The sequence below is a fragment of the Culex pipiens genome, chromosome 3 (assembly GCF_016801865.2).
Source record: "Culex pipiens pallens isolate TS chromosome 3, TS_CPP_V2, whole genome shotgun sequence".
NCBI classification, from domain to species: Eukaryota; Metazoa; Arthropoda; class Insecta; order Diptera; family Culicidae; genus Culex; species Culex pipiens.
The window spans coordinates 127,336,268-127,357,327 of record NC_068939.1 but is presented as its reverse complement, the minus strand read 5'-3'; the positions used below and the strand labels follow the sequence as shown (position 1 = coordinate 127,357,327).

The 21,060-nt window shown below is 37.1% G+C and overlaps 1 protein-coding gene across 5 annotated transcripts in view; it reads left to right on the top strand.

Moving 5' to 3' along the window:
* The window catches only part of LOC120414378 (uncharacterized), an 84,473-nt gene that overhangs the window by 37,645 nt on the left and 25,768 nt on the right, over positions 1–21,060 (top strand). The window lies entirely within an intron of this gene.

Sequence of the window (21,060 nt, the reverse complement as noted above, 5' to 3'; positions counted from 1 at the left end):
CAAATAAAACATCAACGAGGGCTCAGATTATTTCAGTTATACGGAGAAAAATTAGTTCCCAAAATCGTGAACATGCGTTCATGAACTGTTCATATTGGAACGTCTTTCAAAACCGTATCATGGAATTTGAACACATTGTTCGTGATATTCATGAACGCTTGTTCACGATTTTGGGAACTCATTTTTCTCCGTGTAAACGGTACCCATCGTGTAAAAAAATAATTAAATTCAACTGTTTTGGGCAAGAGAATTTACAGGCTACTATTTTATTCAGTTTAAAAGGTACTTTTTTAGCTTGAGAGAATAATGGCCTCGAGACGAAAGAATAGTGGTACCATTTACGGACACAGAGAACACAGATGGGCGAAAAAAAATTCTTTCGAGGTTCATTTGCAAAAAAAGTTCATCCGTCAAAACAAAAAAACCAAAAGTGTCGACTACGGGAATCGAACCGTAGACCTTTGACATACTAACCCAAGGACTTTACTGCCTCGGCCACCACAGATTGGTGGCTAAGGAGTGGTCAGATGCCGATGTATGACACTTGTTGGAGATTTATTGCATCAATTAATGAATGAACACATTTATTTTTAGGAGCTTATACAAAAAAGGATCGTTCAAAGAATATTTACGGATTGATGTAAAAACTTTTAAAATTGTTCTATATTTTTTTACGTTGTTGATCAAATTGCTGGTTGCTAAAAAAGGCCCTTGAGGTTAAAATTTTGTGAAATTGGGTTTTCTCAGCGTCACGTTTTTAATTAGCAAGCTTTTTCCAAATCACGATAACTCAGAAACTACACTGTTTTTTTTTCGTTTGACACTTTTTTAGTTTGTACCCCGTTGGTTTCACAAAGTCAAACTAAAAAGTCAAACTGTCACTTTTTACACGGGACTCACACATACTATCAAACATAACAGTTGTCAGTCATAACAATGTCAGTTGCAGTTGAGTCTTTTTACCGGACGGACGCGTTTTTTAATTCGCTCTACACTTTATTTTTATTTACCTTCACTGACCCAGTCCACAAACGTAAACGTAATTATTTTTTTTGTCGCGCGTCGCGTGTGCACTTATTAACAAACGTAAGCAAAATGCAGTGCTATGTGCCGACGTGCTCTTCACCCTTCGACCAACAATACCTCTGGAACTGTACGGGCATTTGTAATCGAAAATTTCACGCAGCCTGTATTGGGGTCAAGCGTGGCTCCGAAGACGACTTGCAACTACATGTACTTCCTATATGCAGCCTTTGTCGAAATAACCTACATATGGAAATCGACATTAGAAAAATAATGCAGCATCATTTAGAAGGCAGTCATATGATCTTGACTCACATCAAGACCAATGACAAGACAAACCAAGAAGCCCTTAATGAACTGCATAATAAAATCATAGGCCTGCAGGAAGAAATTAAGAAATCTGCAGAAATCGCAAGTCGAATACTTTCGGCAGTATTAACACAGGCACCGGCAATGGACTTCCCCTTAAACGAAGTCAGAAAAGCATTTGAAGACACCACCTCGGACCAGAATCAAAAACTCGCTGAATCATTCTGCCGTATCCAGGAAATTACGTCATCCCACCGGGATGACATAATTAAAACAATTGCCTCAGCAGAAAAATGCCCCTCGGACATAATTTTAGCAGTCCACGATGAAGTGAGGGCCCTCACTTCATCCATCAATAAACTGCAAGACAATGAAATTGAAGTCCGGCAAAAATCACTGGCAGAAGAATTAAACGAACAAACCGTACTGGAAATCGAATCTGGCTGGCGACTTATCGGCAGCAAAAAAATTTGGAAGCCAGACTGGACCGACTTCGACGCCAGGCAGCGGACTCGCCGTCTTCAGGAAAAGGAAGCCGAAAAAGCACGTCGCCGCAACCGAAAACATCGTCAACAAATTCAGCACCAGCAACAACAACAATCACAACAACATCATCAGCAACGCCGGCAACAGCAACACCTGCAGCAACAACAATCACATCAACATCTTCGTCGGCAACAGCACCAGACCAACTGCAACTCTGACGCAGGCCGAAACCCAAGTACGCCACATTTTAACTTAAAGGACAATCAATTCGACCAGGACAACGCAAGTAGCAGCAACTTTTTCACTCATTCGTCAACCAAATTGTCCGACAAGGAACTTCTAGACCAGGCAAGGGTCGAATTTTCTGGCCAACCTCCAACTACATCGAATTCAAACTTCATCAACTTCCGAAAAGGGGAAACCATCAACCCCTACCGGAAGGAAAAAACGCCAATCGTCCCACCTCTAAACGCCACCACGCCGCAGCCAGCAAAAACGTCATCACAAACTCCTGAAGTAACAGACAGTATGTTCTGTCTGGACCCAATGAAGCCGCCCATAGTACGCCTAACTGAACAGTCTGCAGTCGGCGATGGCCGTTTCCTGCTGGCCAGACTCCGCGAAATTAAAGTCTATGACAATCTCAGACTATACTTGGCGTATCTGAAGGACCAAAAACCGGACGTCTGCATAGACGGACTAACACTAACCAGCATGCATGTCTTTTTTGCATCCAATGGCCTGCCTACTGAACCTGAACATGGTTTGACACTACCCCCTAAAGGAAAACTGTGATTTCTCAATCATTACAGCATTACTGTGGAAGCATTTTGTTCGATGTTCAACCAACTATTATTCTTCGTCATGCATGTGAAAAAAGTCTTAAATTGTTCGAAAATATCAAATTTCTAAAAACATTTCTGATTCATTTCAAATAACCATGCGGGGCAATATGCACTACAACAACGGGCCAAAATACACCAAAATATGAGGCTAAATGCACCGGGTAAAAGCAGTTTTCACTAGTCACCACTAGATTACACCGCTGTTTTTACAAAGGAGCTTCACAGCGGTGCATTTTGCCCCAACTACGCTTTTTGTAGAAAATTTTATTAAAAATGCATTTTTTGATGTTTTTAGACTCATCTATCTACAGAATAATGAAGATTATGGCAAAAACTATATACCTCAAAACTCACAACATCAATAAATGCTTTTTATATTGTCCAAAAATCATAATGAAAGTTCAATGAAAATTAGATGAAAACACAAAATCTTAATGTTTCGCAAATAACTTAAGCTGATTTTATACTACGAAGCTCACATTTTTTCAGCATGGTTTAGCAATGATAAGCTTCCAATTTCTATGATTTTTTTTCCCGGACAATTCTTCCAAATACCGAGAAAAACCGAGGGGGTTCATTTTGCCCCGGGGGTGCATATTGCCCCCTCTCCCCTTACTTGTTTGATTTTCAATGTTAAAGCATGAACTCTTTTAGATATATTTTCATTGTTTTGCCAGTTTCAAAATTGTATGGAGATTGCAGGACAAAAAATGCAACATCGCTGACCATTGACAAAATTTCATAAAATTTAAAAAAAAATGCAATTAAAAAATCTCCAACAATTTTTGCGAAATTCTACACACACAGGAAAAAAACATGTATAAAAATAGTGGATTTGCTACAAAAAAAAAAATACCTTTTATAACAGATTTTGCTCGTATATCAATTTTACCGATACGTAAACATGACAGTGAACTACAGTTCTCACCAATACTCATGTGATGTGATGTTTTTGATGTTTTTAGTTGATTCATAAAAAGACTCTCTTTATTGAGGTGGTTGTCCCGAGTCGCCCCAGTTGACGGGACCTTTTGTTTTGAATCTCTAATCGATCAAAATCGAATCCCATCTCGCGGCGCACCTCTCCCTTAAATCGACGACACCAAACTATTGATGTGACCTGATTTTCCGTCCAATCTGAATCCATTAAGCCTCGTAATTTTTCTGGTAGGGATGAGTTAGTTCCCCTTGAGGCATCTATAGACAGACACACACAAATTTTCAGACAATGAAACCCACTCAAGTTCACCGGTTTGTTTGCATTTAATTGAGGAGGTAAATTGAAATTCACCAATGTTCCATAGCTGGGGTCTGGAAATGCACAACTGTTTGGAAACCTAATTCCTTACTAATTGGATTGGTGGAATATTTGTTTGCCGAACTGATTTCAATCAACAAGATGTTGCCTGCGGTAAAAACCGCGTGCTAGTCCATGCTTTTCTCATCTGAACTACGGGATTGTGTTTGTTTGACTAAATCAAAACAAAAAAAACCTTATCAGTCGGAATCGAATCATCAATTGACGCCGATGACCGACTTTGCGCACATTTAGAAGCGTGCATCCCGATTACTAGCATGTCAACAACGTCAGTTCAAATTTTCAAATCTTGTGTTGAATGTTTTATGCAATATTGCATCCAACGATTATATCAATCGCTAACGGAACATAGAGAATTTGCAGCAAAGCTAAAAGACGCGTGTCGCCACCTATGAACAAATAGCGTAAACCTATGATTTTTTGAAAAAATGTGTTTTTTCCTTCCTAATCAACATTTTTATAAAACTTATGCCGGATTCGGATGAGAAAAATTATTTCCAACAATTTGGTGTATAACCACTGACGAACTGACGTGCCACCAGGAACAAATTACTCGATCATTTCTGACCGCATTCTTCTTTTTTTTTCTTTTTGCTTTTCTCTTCTTGAGTGAATGTCAAATTTCGAGTTTGACACTTAACCACCTGCAGCTGCGAAGAATTCAAGTACAACAAGTAAAAAGGGCTGATAAGGATAAGAATTATAATGTTAGAAATCATCATGATCATTGACAATTAATTCATGGCCAATCAATACTTCTAACTACCTTTCATTTATATTTGAAAAATGTGTCAAAAATTGAATTTCGTTAAGGATTTTGCAAAAATAAATCAACAATGGAATGATTTCCGCCCTTTCAACATGTTGTTTAAGAAAGCTTCTCAGCAGCAGCAGCTGTGCATCTGTCAAAACATGTGTTTGACAATCGCCGATCGCTGCGAGTGAGTGAGAAGGAAGATGGGAAAGTGCGGTCAAATTTGAATTCTTGGTGGCACGTCAGTTCGTCAGTGGTATAACTTTCCAATATTTGTTTGATTTTTCTATTAGAAAACTGTAGATTTAGAAAAAGATAGTAATTTGGACTATTTGGCAAGAAAGTCTGTCAAAGATCAATACAAATTGTTGAATATACGTTAACACATCTGTTATCATTTATATAACTGTTTATTTCTTTGATATTTACGGGGAAACTCATTTTTTCGTCTAATCTAATCTAATCTAATCTAATCAGACCCTAGCGCAGCCAATCTTTCGAAGGGATCCTGGAGAGTGCCTTAGGTTAGATGACGCCTAGCACTCTTCTTGTCATTTATTAACATTTGTAGTGCGCCATTGCATTAGAATGCATTGAAACATCACAAGCGTTAAAGCGGCCAGGCCTACTGCGTAAAGCCGTATCGCAGAGATGACTCGTAATTGGGTTGAGTTTGAGCACTGAGTGTTCGAACAACAACACAATTCTGAATCGACAGGGGAGGAAGAAGCGTGGGGACACACCACCATACGCTCCGAGATTTTGGTTGTATTCGTTGGGAGCACCATGCTAAGAAGGTTTGGTACTCCGGGACCCTCTGGGATGGGACATTGTATTTCCACGAATGCCCTGGACACTATTTGCCGTGGTTATAGCGCCACAACTCGCTCTCTGTAACAGTTTTCCTAATTCCAGTCCACGCTCACCAAGTCGTCATGGCCTAGTGGTTAGCATTTTTGCTTACACATCCAAAGGACGGAGGATCGAACCCCGCCTCGAGCGACTTTGATTTTTCGTTCATATTCATTATTTCAAATTCATGTGTTCTTAACTTTCTCGTTGGGAGCAGATGGGAATCGAACCCAGAACCATTCGCTTACAAAGCGAACACCGTAACCAGTCAGCCACGGCCGCTCCTCAAAAAAAAAAAAAATCGGGGAAACTCATTTTTTCGTGTTCCAAAACATGTTTTTTAAAGAAAAAGTTCACAAATTTTTGCGCGCCCAAAAAATGATGTTCATTATTATAAAGCAAAAAAAATTTCTCGTCTTTTGCAACCAGTTTCATGAAGATTGATGCAGGGAATCATGAGAAATAAGCGATTTTGTTCTTTAATCGACAGAAAGGCATACGACTTTAGGCAAGTAACCTCATTTTCGCGCCACCTACATTTGAAACGCAGTCGCGCTGCAAAACCTCAATGCTGATTTTATTTGTTACACTTTTTTGTCGTTCAAACGCAAGAAACTATCTCATCTTTTCGAATTTTCATCAGCGAAAGTGTTTTTTTCCCTCGCACTGGTTACACATCCCAGAGTGCTGAGTTTGCAGAGTTTCCCAGTGTTCCATTTATGTTCACTGCGGCAAAAACATGTCCCTCGTATATTACCCATCATGTGCTGACAGCAGGTCTGCAATGGTTTCGACTCACTACCCTTCAGCATACGTGCAGCTTCATGCTCAATCTCTCGGAACATCTGACTTGAGATTAAAGTGTGAAGTTTGGAAGTGAGCATTTCATGTGCGTTAGAAATCAAAAAAATTAAAAAAATGACCCTTTAATGCATTAAGGGTTAGCATCTGCAAGGATTACCATGTTCCGCCCGTCATCGCGAGCGGGTTCTCGGTCAAGGCCATTTTTTCCAGTGCCCTCGGCCATTTTTCGACCAGCGGTGGGATCAGCTGCTGTAAAGTATTCATGGCAATTACACGAGGTCCATAATTTATCTCACGCAGGGGAGGAGGATGAGCAGTTTTTTTTCCACTTTTAAGTGATTATCTCTGCCATGTACGATTCTTTTTATGTCAACAATTGCACAGTTTTCGAAATGAATATCATCACTTCAATTAATACAGCTTTCATGAAAGATTCACAGACCGCTTATAAAATTCCAGAAATAAGTGCCCTTTCCATCATCCACCACTTACCTAGCAAAGCTAACCCGGCCAATGTAACTAGAGGAAGTGTTATGAATAAAGTTGCTATTTCCCAACTGACTAAATACCACCGTAACCGTAGCCCACAGACCAAGAAAACTGGCCGGGATAATTTATTCATGGTTCGAGAAAATCTCTTCCCCCCCAGAGTAGTTACTCCTACATGGTTACAGTTATAGTAATTTCATTCATCAGATTTACTTTTGCCCCCAGTTACGATCTGTTATCACCAGTTGGAAAATCGTGCATATTTTTGGTTTATGTTAATTATTATTTTCTCGCTGAATCCTAATAAGCGCTTATATTTGCGTGAAATGGTTTTAGTTTAAAGCTGCACCATGTTAAGAATTTGTTGCGCATATTTTTATAAATTTGGAAAACTTTACGATTTGTGCTGTTTTGTGCCTGTTAAAAAATACGCATAAATTGGTATTATTTCCTTGTGTGTGTGTGTGTGTGTGTGCAACCAACCAAACGGGACCACGCGGCCGCTTCTTACAAATTGAGTTGTTTCCATGTATTTTTAGATCTACATTCTATACATGCAAATAACTCGCATAGGCATTTGGGAGGTGTTAGCTCTGCCGAGCTTCAGTGACCCATTTCTACGCTGGCTAGCCGAGCGCGAGGTACTTCAGCTTTACCGACAAGCCCCGCCCTGAAGAACGTTTGCACCAATCGGGTTCAAACGTTATTTAGAACTTCCGAACCCTTGTCAACCCAGCGCGTATGTAGTTGGTAGTAATAGTATTCCTAATTCCAAATATAGCTCACCAAGTCGCAATGGCCTAGTGGTTAGCATTTTTGCTTACCAATCCAAAGGACGGGGAATCGAACCCCGACTCGAGCGACTTTGATTTTTCGTTCATGTTCAGAGTTTCAAGATTTATTTATATTTATACTTTCTCGTTGGGAGCAGATGGGAATCGAACCCAGGACCATTCGCTTACAAAGCGAACACCGTAACCAGTCAGCCACGGCCGCTCCGCATAAATTGTTATTATTTCCTTTATTCAATATTACAGTTTTGTTTCTGTCAAAATTTTAAAATAATATCGTGGAGATTTTCCCTTATCCCCTTTAAAACGTGGAGCATCGACATGCCTTTAATTTTTGTCTTCCAAGCTCCTTTAGTTTAAGGTTTTACGTCTTTTTTCAATCTGAGCAATTCTCTACGAAATCGATCTTATTTTTTTAATTTTATTTTTTGTATTTTTTAATCCGGCTAAAACTTTTTTGATGCCTTCGGTTTGCCTAAAGAAGCCATTTTGCATAATTAGTTTGTCCATATAATTTTCCATACTAATTTGCCAGCTGTCCATACAAAAATGATTTATGAAAATTCAAAAATCTGTATCTTTTGAAGAAATTTTTTGATCGATTTGATGTCTTCAGCAAAGTTGTAGGTATGGATAAGGGCTACACTGAAAAAAATTATGCACGGTGAAATTTTTTTTAATGATTTATAATTTCATTTTTGTCACTAAAACTTGATTTGCAAAATTCTAGATAGATGTTTACTAACATGCCTTCCAATCCCCGAGGTTAGCAAGGTACCGGCCTAGGAGATAAAAACATGGTATCTCCCGTATTGGAATATTATAACCGGATGAGAGTCTAGTTCTATTATACGTTTAATTACAGTTAAACAGCAAGATAAGCGTTGTGCAGCCATCCGGAATTGTGCGACCTTTATTGCTAATGCTAAAACTTTATTTGCAAAAAACACTATTTTTCCTTTTTATTTTTTTATATGTTTAGGGGATTTGATGTCAATTTTTTCTGAAATTTCCAGAATGTGCCAAAAATTTTGAATTTTGACCGATTTATGAATTTTTGAATCAATACTGTTTTTTTCTTCAAAAAATCGAAATATTGGTCGCGAAAATTTTCGTTTTTCTAAGTAAAATCTAATTTGCAATCAAAAAGTACTTGAGTGAAATTTTGATTAAGTGCACCGTTTTCAAGTTAAGGCTAACTTTTTTGAAAATAGTCGCAGTTATTAATGTTTAAAAATTAGTGCACATATTTGCCCACTTTTGAAAAAAAATATTTTTTAAAAAACGGATAAAATTCTCTATATTTTGTGTTTTTCAACTTTGTTGATACGACCCTAAGTTGCTGAGATATTGCCATGCAAAGATTAAAAACAGAAAAATTGATGTTTTCTAAGTCTCACTCACCCAAATAACCCATTATTTTCTAATGTAGATATCTCAGCAACTAATGGTCTGATTTTCAATGTTAAAATATAAAACATTGGTGAAATTTTCCGATCTTTCCGAAATCAATGTTTATTTATTTTTCAATCAAGACTAACATTTGAAAAGGTCCAAACATTCAATATTACGTCCTTTTTAAATGTTAGTCTTGGTTTAAAAAATATTGTAAATATGTTTTCAAAAATGTAAAATCTGATTTAAAATGCATAAATAAACCATATTCATTGTAAATAATGAACATAGTGTGCAATAAACAACAACAGATAGGATGATGGATCCGATAACAATAAAAAAAATAAAGTTTGAAAAAAGTGTATACTTTACTCTTTAATGCTCTTCAATCATGTTGGAAATATGAAAGGCATTTCAAAAACCTTTCTTATAATGTAACATATGAGCAGTTCTCTAGGATTTCGGTCATTCGTTTTTTTGTATTTTTTAATCCGACTGAAACTTTTTTGGTGCCTTCGGTATGCCCAAAGAAGCCATTTTGCATCATTAGTTTGTCCATATAATTTTCCACACAAATTTCGCAGCTGTCCATACAAAATTGATGTATGAAAATTCAAAAATCTGTATCTTTTGAAGGAATTTTTTGATCGATTTGGTATCTTCGGCAAAGTTGTAGGTATGGATACGGACTACACTGGAAAAAAATGATACACGGTAAAAAAAAATTGGTGATTTTTTTATTTAACTTTTTATCACTAAAATTTGATTTGCAAAAAAACACTATTTTTAATTTTTTTATTTTTTGATATGATTTAGAGGACATCAAATGCCAACTTTTCAGAAATTTTCAAAAAAATGGAAATGTTGGTCGCAAAAATTTTTCAACTTCATTTTTCGATGTAAAATCAAATTTGCAATCAAAAAGTACTTTAGTAAAATTTTGATAAAGTGCACCGTTTTCAAGTTAAATCCATATTTAGGTGACTTTTTTGAAACTGTAAAAAACTGTGACAATTTTCAAAAAAGTCACCTAAATATGGATTTAATTTGAAAACGGTGCACTTTATCAAAATTTTACTAAAGTACGTTTTGATTGCAAATTTGATTTTACATCGAAAAATGAAGTTGAAAAATTTTTGCGACCAATATTTCGATTTTTTGAAAAAATCAGTATTGATTAAAAAAATTCATAACTCGGTCAATGATTTTTTGCACAACCTGGAAATTTCTGAAAAGTTGGCATTTGATGTCCTCTAAAACATATCAAAAAATAAAAAAAATTAAAAACAGTGTTTTTTTGCAAATCAAATTTTAGTGATAAAAAGTTAAATAAAAAAAATCACCAATTTTTTTTTACCGTGTATCATTTTTTTCCAGTGTAGTCCGTATCCATACCTACAACTTTGCCGAAGACACCAAATCGATCGAAAAATTCCTTCAAAAGATACAGATTTTTGAATTTTCATACATCTTTTTTGTATGGACAGCTGCGAAATTTGTATGGAAAATTATATGGACAAACTAATGATGTAAAATGGCTTTTTTGGGCATACCGAAGGCACCAAAAAAGTTTCAGTCGGATTAAAAAATACAAAAATTAAAATTGAATAAAAAAGACCGATTTCGTAGAGAATTGGTCATATAATAAAAAATCAACTTTTTTACAATCTTTTGGACTTAAGCCAATATCGTTTCTTTAGTATAACTATTGAAGTTTTTAACTAAACTTAATAAGAGTTGTGAAAAATTTAAGCATTCACAATGCCCAAAGACCATTCATCTGATAAAAAACGCCCAATTCGAAGATAACCTTACTTGAAGATACCGTGGAGAATTTCCCTTATCCTTTAAAAAAAAATAATAAAATCTGCAATTCCCGTCTTTTAAATCCTTGGACTTGGACTTGCACTTGGACTTGGACTTGGACTTGGACTTGGACTTGGACTTGGACTTGGACTTGGACTTGGACTTGGACTTGGACTTGGACTTGGACTTGGACTTGGACTTGGACTTGGACTTGGACTTGGACTTGGACTTGGACTTGGACTTGGACTTGGACTTGGACTTGGACTTGGACTTGGACTTGGACTTGGACTTGGACTTGGACTTGGACTTGGACTTGGACTTGGACTTGGACTTGGACTTGGACTTGGACTTGGACTTGGACTTGGACTTGGACTTGGACTTGGACTTGGACTTGGACTTGGACTTGGACTTGGACTTGGACTTGGACTTGGACTTGGACTTGGACATGGATTTGGACTTGGACTTGGATAATTAGCGCATTAAAATGATGAAATACAGTATGCGACATCCTATTACTCACTAATCTTTTGGTTTTCTCTGTGTTGCTTGTATTTTACATATCGTGATTATTTTTCATCTCAATTCACTATTTCTGGACTCTGAATTCAGAACCATCATTGACATTTATTGCCCGAAGAGTGAAGAACACCTTCTACAACCTTAAACTATTCGAAGAATGCCCCATTGCATCTTGGAATAAGAAATTAAGCGCATCACGATTTGAATAATTCTGTACCCTCCCCTAAATCTTCCCAGAAAATCCCGCAAAGCTCTCTTGGCGAGGTATGAAGATGCTGGATCTTCCAAGAATCACCACTAACCACCGTAAACATCCACGCCTCTTTCTCTCTCTTCCGGAAGCTTGTGGTCCAGCCTCTACACCGGAACAACCGCAGGACGGGACGTTGAAATTAATTCCATTTGTTCCGCACACACACATCGGCCAAAAGTCACACCACCATCACAAACGATGATCTTTTCCGAAGAACTTAATTTTAAACTCGTACGGTAGAGGTTTGGCAAAATGGTTGAGGTGACAATTTCGGGGTCGGTTTCCTGCGGATCTCTCCCTCTATGATGATGCATTCCTCCGACTGGAAGGAAGAAGCCTGGGCCGTGACATAAGCCTTTTGTGACACGTCCCAACCAAAAAAAAAATGGGTCACAGATATTTGACTTTGGCCCGCCCGAGGGGGCACGTAAGGTACCCATCATCCCAAAGGCCAGATCTAATTAACGGATGGCGCAAACGAGCAGAATGTGCAGTCACTTTCAGCCGCGCGGGAACTTCTCCTTCGCGAAGTGGCCATTATCTGTGCCGAAAATGAAAAGGTCGCGCTTGCCGGGGGAGGTACTACAGCGTGGAAATGGATTTATAATGGGCATAAAATAAGGATGTGCCTTAAGAAAAGAAAACGGGGCAAATTATGTTTTTGCCGCGAGGCCCAGGAATGCAATTCATGAGATCACGCGAGAAGCAGTTTTTAAATAATAATTAACATCAAATCGTTCGTAAAATGTTGCAAACCTTGGAATTAGAATTGCTAGCAACATTTGGTTGTAGTGCTAGTATTGCATGCAAGATTCATCCAACAAAAGGCTGCCACCTAGTGGCGAATAGCGAAATCTGATTCCAGATTGTTTTTGGCATCGGAAGGGGAATTCACAAGAATTTCATCTGCATACTTTGCTAGGCCATATACCTAGATTTTCACAGCAAATACTTGAACTATTTCGCAACTCTGCTGTGCAAGAGTACCTGCTGTGACTCTGAGGTTCCAGCAGCCGTACACCGGGAATGCAATTTGTATGGCATATCGATTATGTAAATTTATAACGCTCATTTAATATGCGTTCGCTTGAATAGTGATGAGCAGAAAGGTGTGCTTCCGAAATCTATCTGCCTAATGGGATTGAACAGAAAATCAATTCAGGTGCAAAACACTTCAAACTGCTTCAAGATTCATTCAAGCTTAACCAGCAAAAAAAAACAAACCGAAAAGGACACTTTTATAGCGACCGCCATAATGGCGTCAAGTGTCATACCGAGCATCAATCCCAGGGTTACCATAAATCTTGTCTGGATTACGCCATAGAAAATTTGCAGCAAAGCTAAAAGACACATGTCGCCACCTATGAACAAATAGCTTAAACCTATGATTTTTTGAAAAAAATGTGTTTTTTCCTTCATAATCAACATTTTTATAAAACTTATGCCGGATTCAGATGAGAAAAATTATTTCCAACAATTTGGTGTACATTTTTCCAATATTTGTTTGATTTTTCTATGAGAAAACTGTAAATTTAGAAAATGATAGTAATTTGGACTATTTGGCAAGAAAGTCTGACAAAAATCAATAAAAATTGTTGAATATACGTTAACACATCTGTTAACAACTATATAACTGTTTATTTCATTGATATATACGGGGAAACTCATTTTTTCGTGTTCCAAAACATGTTTTTTTATAAAAAAAGTCACACATTTTTGCGCGCCCAAAAATTGATGTTCATTATTTTGAAGCAAAAAATTTTTCTCGTCTTTTGCAACCAGTTTCATTATGATTGATGCAGGGAATCATGAGAAAAAAGCGATTTTGTTCTTCAATCCAGCAGAAAGGAATACGATTTTTGGCAAGGAACCTCATTTTGGCGCCACCTACATTTGAAACACAGTCGCGCTGCAAAACCTCAATAGCGATGCCACCCAGAAGAAACATTTCCGCGCCGTTGGGACATTTTTAATGGATCCCGTGAGGGTCATCGGAGCGCGTGACCGGGACACCTGGACCACAGCGATGGCTGGCATGGTGTTATCTCCGCGCAGTGTCGGTCATTTGTCTGACAGGATTCTGTTTTATGGGGTGTCGAAATGCTGCTTTGGGAGAATTTGAACGAAATGTTGCGGGATTATTACAAATATTGGACAAAACTGGACGATTCAACTCCGGATATAGTTCACAATCACAACCTCTAACCCTAACAACCTAAATGACAGGCCACTGTTGCACCCAGTTGCACTATCTAACTCTCTCTCTCTCTCGCTGCTGCACACAAGGTGATAATGAACTGTGTCCACGAGACACCGTGTCACCCTGTCACCATCATCAAATATGGCATTAATTACACGCTCGCGTAGCTTGTTAACTCGAGTGATGGACTGTTGAGGGTTTTCTTCGTCACGTCGGTGTGGAGTTTGTTTTTCTTCTCTCCCGGTTACGTGTGATCTAATAACTCAGGATTGACCCTGGAAAAATATATGTTTGTAAACGTTATGTATATAAATGAATATATTTATTTTTATTTTTTGTTGAAAATGGATATTATTTTTTTTTTTCGTAAAGAATCCACGATTTGTGAAATTTGTCATCACTCTTAACAGTTTGATGATTGATGATAATCTGAATAATCAAATAATTTCATCAAAAAAGAGAAAAAGCATTTCAAGAAATAAAATAAAAATCACAAATCTCATGAAATTCAAGAAATTAAAAAAAAAATCTTAGAATCTCATGAAATTCAAGAAAATAAAAAAAAGAAATCCAGCATATTAAAGAAATTCTAGTCATTTTCTTAATCCTAGAATATAAAATTACAAGAAATTTCGAGAAATAAAAGAAAAAAAGAAATTTAAGAAATCCCAACAAGTTTGAAAAAAATATTAAGAAAATATAGATGCTTAGGAAATTCAAAAAGTTTTAGAAATTCAAGAAATTTAAAAAAATATATGATTTTTAGAAATTCTAGAAGTGCAAAAAAACTCTAAAAAATTAAATTTTTTGAAATTTTAAAAAAATTAAGATTTTCAAGAAATTCAAGAAATTTAAGAAATTCAAGAAATTCAAGAAATTCAAGAAATTCAAGAAATTCAAGAAATTCAAGAAATTCAAGAAATTCAAGAAATTTAAGAAATTCAGGAAATTCAAGAAATTCAAGAAATTCAAGAAATTCAAGAAATTCAAGAAATTCAAGAAATTCAAAACATTCAAGAAATTCAAGAAATTCAAGAAATTCAAGAAATTCAGGAAATTCAAGAAATTCAAGAAATTCAAGAAATTCAAAAAATTCAAGAAATTCAAGAAATTCAAGAAATTTAAGAAATTCAAGAAATTCAAGAAATTCAAGAAATTCAAGAAATTCAAGAAATTTAAGAAATTCAAGAAATTTAAGAAATTCAAGAAATTCAAGAAATTTAAGAAATTCAGGAAATTTAAGGAACTCAAAAAATTCAAGAAATTTAAAGAAATCAAAAATTCAAGAAATAAAAAAAAAATCTAAAACTAAATAATTTCGTAAAAAAAAAAATTAAAAAATTTAAGAAAATCAAGAAATTTAAGAGTTTCATGTCATCAAAAAATGTCGAAAAATTTAAGAAATTCAAAATAAAGAAATTTTAAAAAAAAAACAATAAATTCAAGAAATTAAAAAAAAATAAGAAATTCAAAATTCTAGAAATTCAAGAAAATTTTAAAAATTCAAGAAAATAAAAAAAATAAGAAAATCAAGAAATTTAAGAGTTTCAAAAAAAATCAAGAGTTTTAAAAATCTTGAAATAAAAAATCCAAATCTGGAGGTTTTTTTTTGAAAAGGTCCAATAAACCAAATTTCCAGTTTTTGCTTTTTGGGCGTTTTTGAAACCGCCTTGAGTCAGGGGTACTAAAAAACACCCAAAAGCAAAAACAGAAAATTTGGTTTATTGGACCTTTTCAAAAAAAAGAACTCCAGAATTATTAAAAAAGCCAAGAATTAAATAATATTGTTCCAGATTATTGTAGAAATTGTTTTTGAACACCCCTGATTTAAAATTTGTTTTATAGGAATTTATAAAAAAAATCATGAAATATGAAAATAACAAAAAATTATCAGAATCATAAAATTAAAAAAAATAGAAAACAAAAATTAAAATTCAGAAAATCCTACAAATTCAAGAAATTTATTTGTTGTACTCAAAAAATTTAAATATGTAAAAGATAAAATAAAAATACAATAATTTTGTATTAAAACATTTCAACATTTTAAAAACATCAAAAAATCTCAAAATTGCAAAAAATTATGAAATTTGCCTAATTCACGAAATTAAAAAAAAGTCTGGAAGAATGAAGTGATCAGAAATAGTATTTAATTGGGCGTGCTTTTAATTTGTACATACAGGGCTTTTGGCGGCCCAATAATTTTGTTAAAATTGCTTTTTTTGTTGTTCACAACGACAATGCTCATATTTTTACGAACACAAGTGACAAAACAATGATTTTCAATTATTTAAAAATCTACATTGCTTATCTTAGTCAAAATAATCCCCACTGAAGAAGAATCCAGTTTCAAAGATTACTTCTTAAACCACTTTCTATTCCATCAATGTTTTACTCACCACCAACTAGTACCTACTGCCATCAAAACCGAACAACAAGTCTCAGCCCGAGCACTTGACGGTGGCGTTGCCGCAAAGGCACTCAAAGATTCCAATTTCCAACCAAACTCTTGGGAAAAAGTTTGCCGTGCCATTGAACCAAACACCGACGGGCAGCCGGTCACGTGTTTGTTGCTTTCAAGTTCTGTTGGAGCGTTTCTTTGCCGGTTTCGCAACAAATTCTTCAACCCGGTTGGAGGATTTAAAGGGAGCGGGACGGTGAACATTTTCTCGTAAAACTATGATAGACTTTTTTTAACGATTTGATACGTGAAGGAACGACTCAGCGGAGCCATCAGGACCTTCCGGCTGATGCCCATTCGTGACATCTGTTGGCACGTATAAAGCTTCCATTCAAGCTGGAGACAACTTTTTAATTGCCTGTAAAAAGTGCAATTAAAGACGAGTGTTGTAGATTTAACTGTAAGGAATCTCCAATAAAAATAAATATTATTTAATATTGAAACGAAATTTCGCCATAACCATTTCAGCCCTGCGTTTGACAGTTGAGTTTGTGTCAGTCGCACCAAGGTCACTGCATAAGAGGTGAGGAAGATATCTGTCAAACGCAGGGTTGAATCCACTCCTTGATCCACTCGCTTGCTCTGATGTAACCTTACCCCGTCAGATCTTCGCGTCATTCCGTCACCGGAAGTCTGAGTTGAGCTTTGCCCGCGCGCATTCCAGAACATTTCGCTGACGACGGTGCAATCGATCGGGACGTTGAGAACCGTTGTTGATGTTTACAAATCGGTGGCCCGGTAAAGATGAAGACGCAAACAGGAAGAAAACACGAAAACAGCCGAGGGGCAGGCAAACATTCCTCGCCGCTTGCTGTGATATTCGCGCGAATGCATCAACTGTGGTTGCACTCCGGTATGATTCAGCGACCTTGGCTTGCTGGGATGTCGGATTTTGTAACTGTTATTTGATTTGTGTGGGCCGGAAGTGCTGCCAGCAGCAGATTGTAATCGATTTATGGCGGTAAATTGCACACAATTGGCCAAAGTCCCTTCATCTGCGACCAATGGAACATTGCCTCGGCGGCTTTTGGCATTCTTTCAGATTCTGGCAAACACTTTGTTTACTCTCTTATGTATCATCGCCCCGACGGGTACTGCGCGGGAGCAGTTCCGTATAATCTGCCAAGAATCTTTCAATTCGCACTCAGGGTTCCCCCTAATTTATTGTGTACTGTACCGGCAGGTTTTGGCGTTCACGTTAGGCTGGTTCAACGAGTTCAAACTGTTTACAGCGCAACCTAACCTAGAATTGAATAGCCGGTTTGACAGCTACCCGTCGGTAGCAACAAGTTGAATCAGTCTACTCTCCCTTGAAATGCTCTAGTGCCCTATTCTTCCGGCAAAATACTAACTAAATGTCATATTTACACCAACCTGCACTCGTCTCCCAAGAAAAAACGTGTTTTTGGCGAGTGTCGCCATTTTTCCGTCCTGCCACGTTAAGGTGAAGCGCGAACGTTAATATTTTCATTAGACAAACCCATTCAATTCCGCGCGGGCCCCTTCTCATTCTTTTGTCATCCAATCTGGAACAATTTGCTGAACGTCGGAACTGGCGTCGTGTCACCATTATTGGATTACAATACACAATCTTGTCTCCGCAAAACCAGGCTTTCGTAGAGTTACATCTTCCGTCGGCCTAACTGACGGGATTTCGTACTCGGCGAGTTGCCTCAGTACATAAGGAAGAACCTTGACGGTCGGTTTTTGACCTGATTCGGAAGCTTCTAGAAGTTATGTCACGCGTGTTCGTTCTCGTGCACGCGCTGATAACCCCTGCGTCTGACAGAGATAGCACCTGACAGAGGTCATTTATGCAAGAGTCCGGTTGAGAACCGACGATCGAAGTAGGCTGGAACTTGAGAAAGAGTTAGAACAATAAGAAGATTGAGTCAGACGAGATGTGTTTATAGATTTTGTTCTAAAACTGCCTTTGTGCGCAGTAATCGTTATAAGTTTGACAGCTACTTGCCATGAGTTCTTACATAGAAAATCAGTCAAAGTGCACCGTCAACCTGGTATTGATATAATATAAAAGTGTGTATTTGTTCCAGTTTGTTTTGTGGCGCGTTCGTTTGAAGCTGGTTTAGCCCAAATGCACTCTACACGACAAAGCATGTAAGCGTTATTCTTTTGTATTCGTGGAGTAACATCACTAACCTAAGATTGATATCATTAGAGCATCTCCACCGTCGGTGAGCAAATCAAGTGCCAAGGTTGATTCAGTTCTAACTCTTCTAAAGCTTCTAAGCAACGTTTTGTGCAAATCCCGCACAAGGCCAACACTCGGACTGCCCGTAATTATAATTGCCTAACCTTCTTCCGTCAACAACCCTGAAAGTGAAACGGTCTCAGTTTCGCACAGTCCCATCCAAGAGCCTCTTCTATTAATCGGCACCATGTTTACTCGCTGATAATACACCTCAACCAAGCCATGTGTGTGCCCATTCGGCTCGCGCGCAGAGATTGCTATCGGAACCAGTTAGTTACTCCAGGACCACCGCAGCCGAGAGCGTACTATACGGACGCACATGGTGGACCATGCTGGGCCCACTTGAAGTCGCGTTATCACTTTCTGTTGTGCCGTTTGCAAACACCGGTGGTGGTGGTGATGGAGTCCTTATCAACAGCTGACAGTGACGACGGATGACGTTTCGTGGAGGGCACCGCAACCAGAGGATTGGGATTTGATGCGAGTTTGGTTGGGGTTGGCATGGCGTTATCCAAACGACCTTGTGACGTAATCGAGTGTATCGATAGAGTTGATTGTGCAAAAAATGGTTACTTGCGGACTTGAGGACTAGAGGACTTGCGGTCATGAAATCTGGAATACTTGGTGAATTGATTTGAAGTCTAGAAATGCTATTAAGGCGAAAAGTCTATTAAGAAACTCTCTATCAAAACCGGAATTGGATTTTATTCGTATTTTTTTATTTTGCTCAAACTTTGTGGGGGCCTTCCCTATGACCTACATACAAAGGCAAAGAAGCTATTTTGTGTCATTGGTTCACTCATACAAGTCTCCAAACAATTTAGGCAGCTGTCCATACAAAAATGGTGCGTAAATATTTAAACAGCTGTAACTTTTGAGTGAATTTTCTGATCAATTTGGTGTCTTCAGCAAAGTTGTGGCTATTGTTGTGGACTATTGAGAAAACTCGTACACGGAATTTTTTTGCCGATTTTTTAATTATTATTTTTTTCACAAAAACTCAATTTCCCACAATCCGTATTTTTTTGATTTTCAAGATTTTTTGATATGTTTTGGGAGACAAAAACCCGCAACTTTTGAGCTATAGAGAAGTATAGCCACCGATTTTAACGAAATATTTGCAGTTTTTCGATTGTTAAAAATAGTGACCGTGAGTGACCATTTCTAAAAACATTTTTTTTTTTTTTGAAAATTTGCTCTAAAATTGTCAAAGAGACATTGAAGATTTGACCTCTGGTTGCTGAGATAAATCTGCTTAAAGAAAAAAAACATGAAAATTGAAGTTTTCTAAGTCTCATTCAAACAACCCACCATTGTCGATATCTCAGCAATGTTACAACATGAAACATTCGTGAAATTTTTTCGAAAACAATATGATGATTTTTCTTCAATTAAGACTAACATTTTATCCTTGGGCATGAGTAAGGACCTCGACGCCGTTAGCAATGTTGGCTTTAAAATAAAATTTCGTGATAATATCACTTCCCCCCCAGCCAACATTTTTGCCATGCAAAGCGGGCCTCGACGCTGTGTCTAGGTTTAATTCCTAGCTAGGAGCCATCAGTGTCTTAAGAGGTGGTCCCAAGGCCGAGTAGGAGTTCATGAAGCAAATTAGTCGTCTCCCACCCCTTTTAAATTGAAAAATGAACTCTGAAACCAGCGCTTACTCACAACAGAAACAGAGGCCTCTTCTAGGCATTGTAGGATAGAATAGATTTTGAAATTTATTTTTAAAAAAAATATTATTACGTAGCATTTTGATTTGTCAAAATTTCCATAGAGTCTCGGTCAATCAATAGTGCGATGATATCGGACAAAATTCGTTAATCTGTTGAACTAACGGTTTTCGGATTATGGTTGTATCGACCATTGTTGCGAATCGAGGGTCTACTGGAGCCTTGACGATCAAATGGAGCCTAACATTTCAAAAGGGCGCATGGGTTTTGTGAACAGGAGTGTGTCTCCTTCACTCAAATGACAGTTTACATAAGGTATAATAGAGATGCACTCTTGTTTGCAAAGCTCTATGCCCTAATGAAATGAATGGCATGAAATAGTCGTCTTAATTACTAGTGTTCAACTTATGAACTGATCATTTATGTTTATTGGTTTTTGGAAGCGGCAAGACTGGTTTAAAAACAAGATCCTTTACCTTATTTGGCGTTATAATAAAACATTCGGGGATTTGAGATTAAATTTACTTTCAGACAGTTTAGTTTAGGTTGTTGATTAAAATTAGATAGTTTTCCGTAGATGAATAATTGGACTTAAATGATTAGTTGATTTGAACGAAGTGTAACATTTCATTGGCAGATCTGTTTCTAGTTGTAATGTACGACAAGACTATTGACGGACATGAAAGGTCGGCAGTTAGTTTTCATCTTTTTTTCTCTAGTATTTTTTATTTCTTTTAAATTTGGAATACATCATAGGTTTCTTTTGCATAGATCTCCGATTAGTTACATTTTCTTATTTAATTAACTAATAATTTAATTTATTCCGGGCCTTCTTACTTTGAATCACAATTTCAGATTTTCTTTATTCAG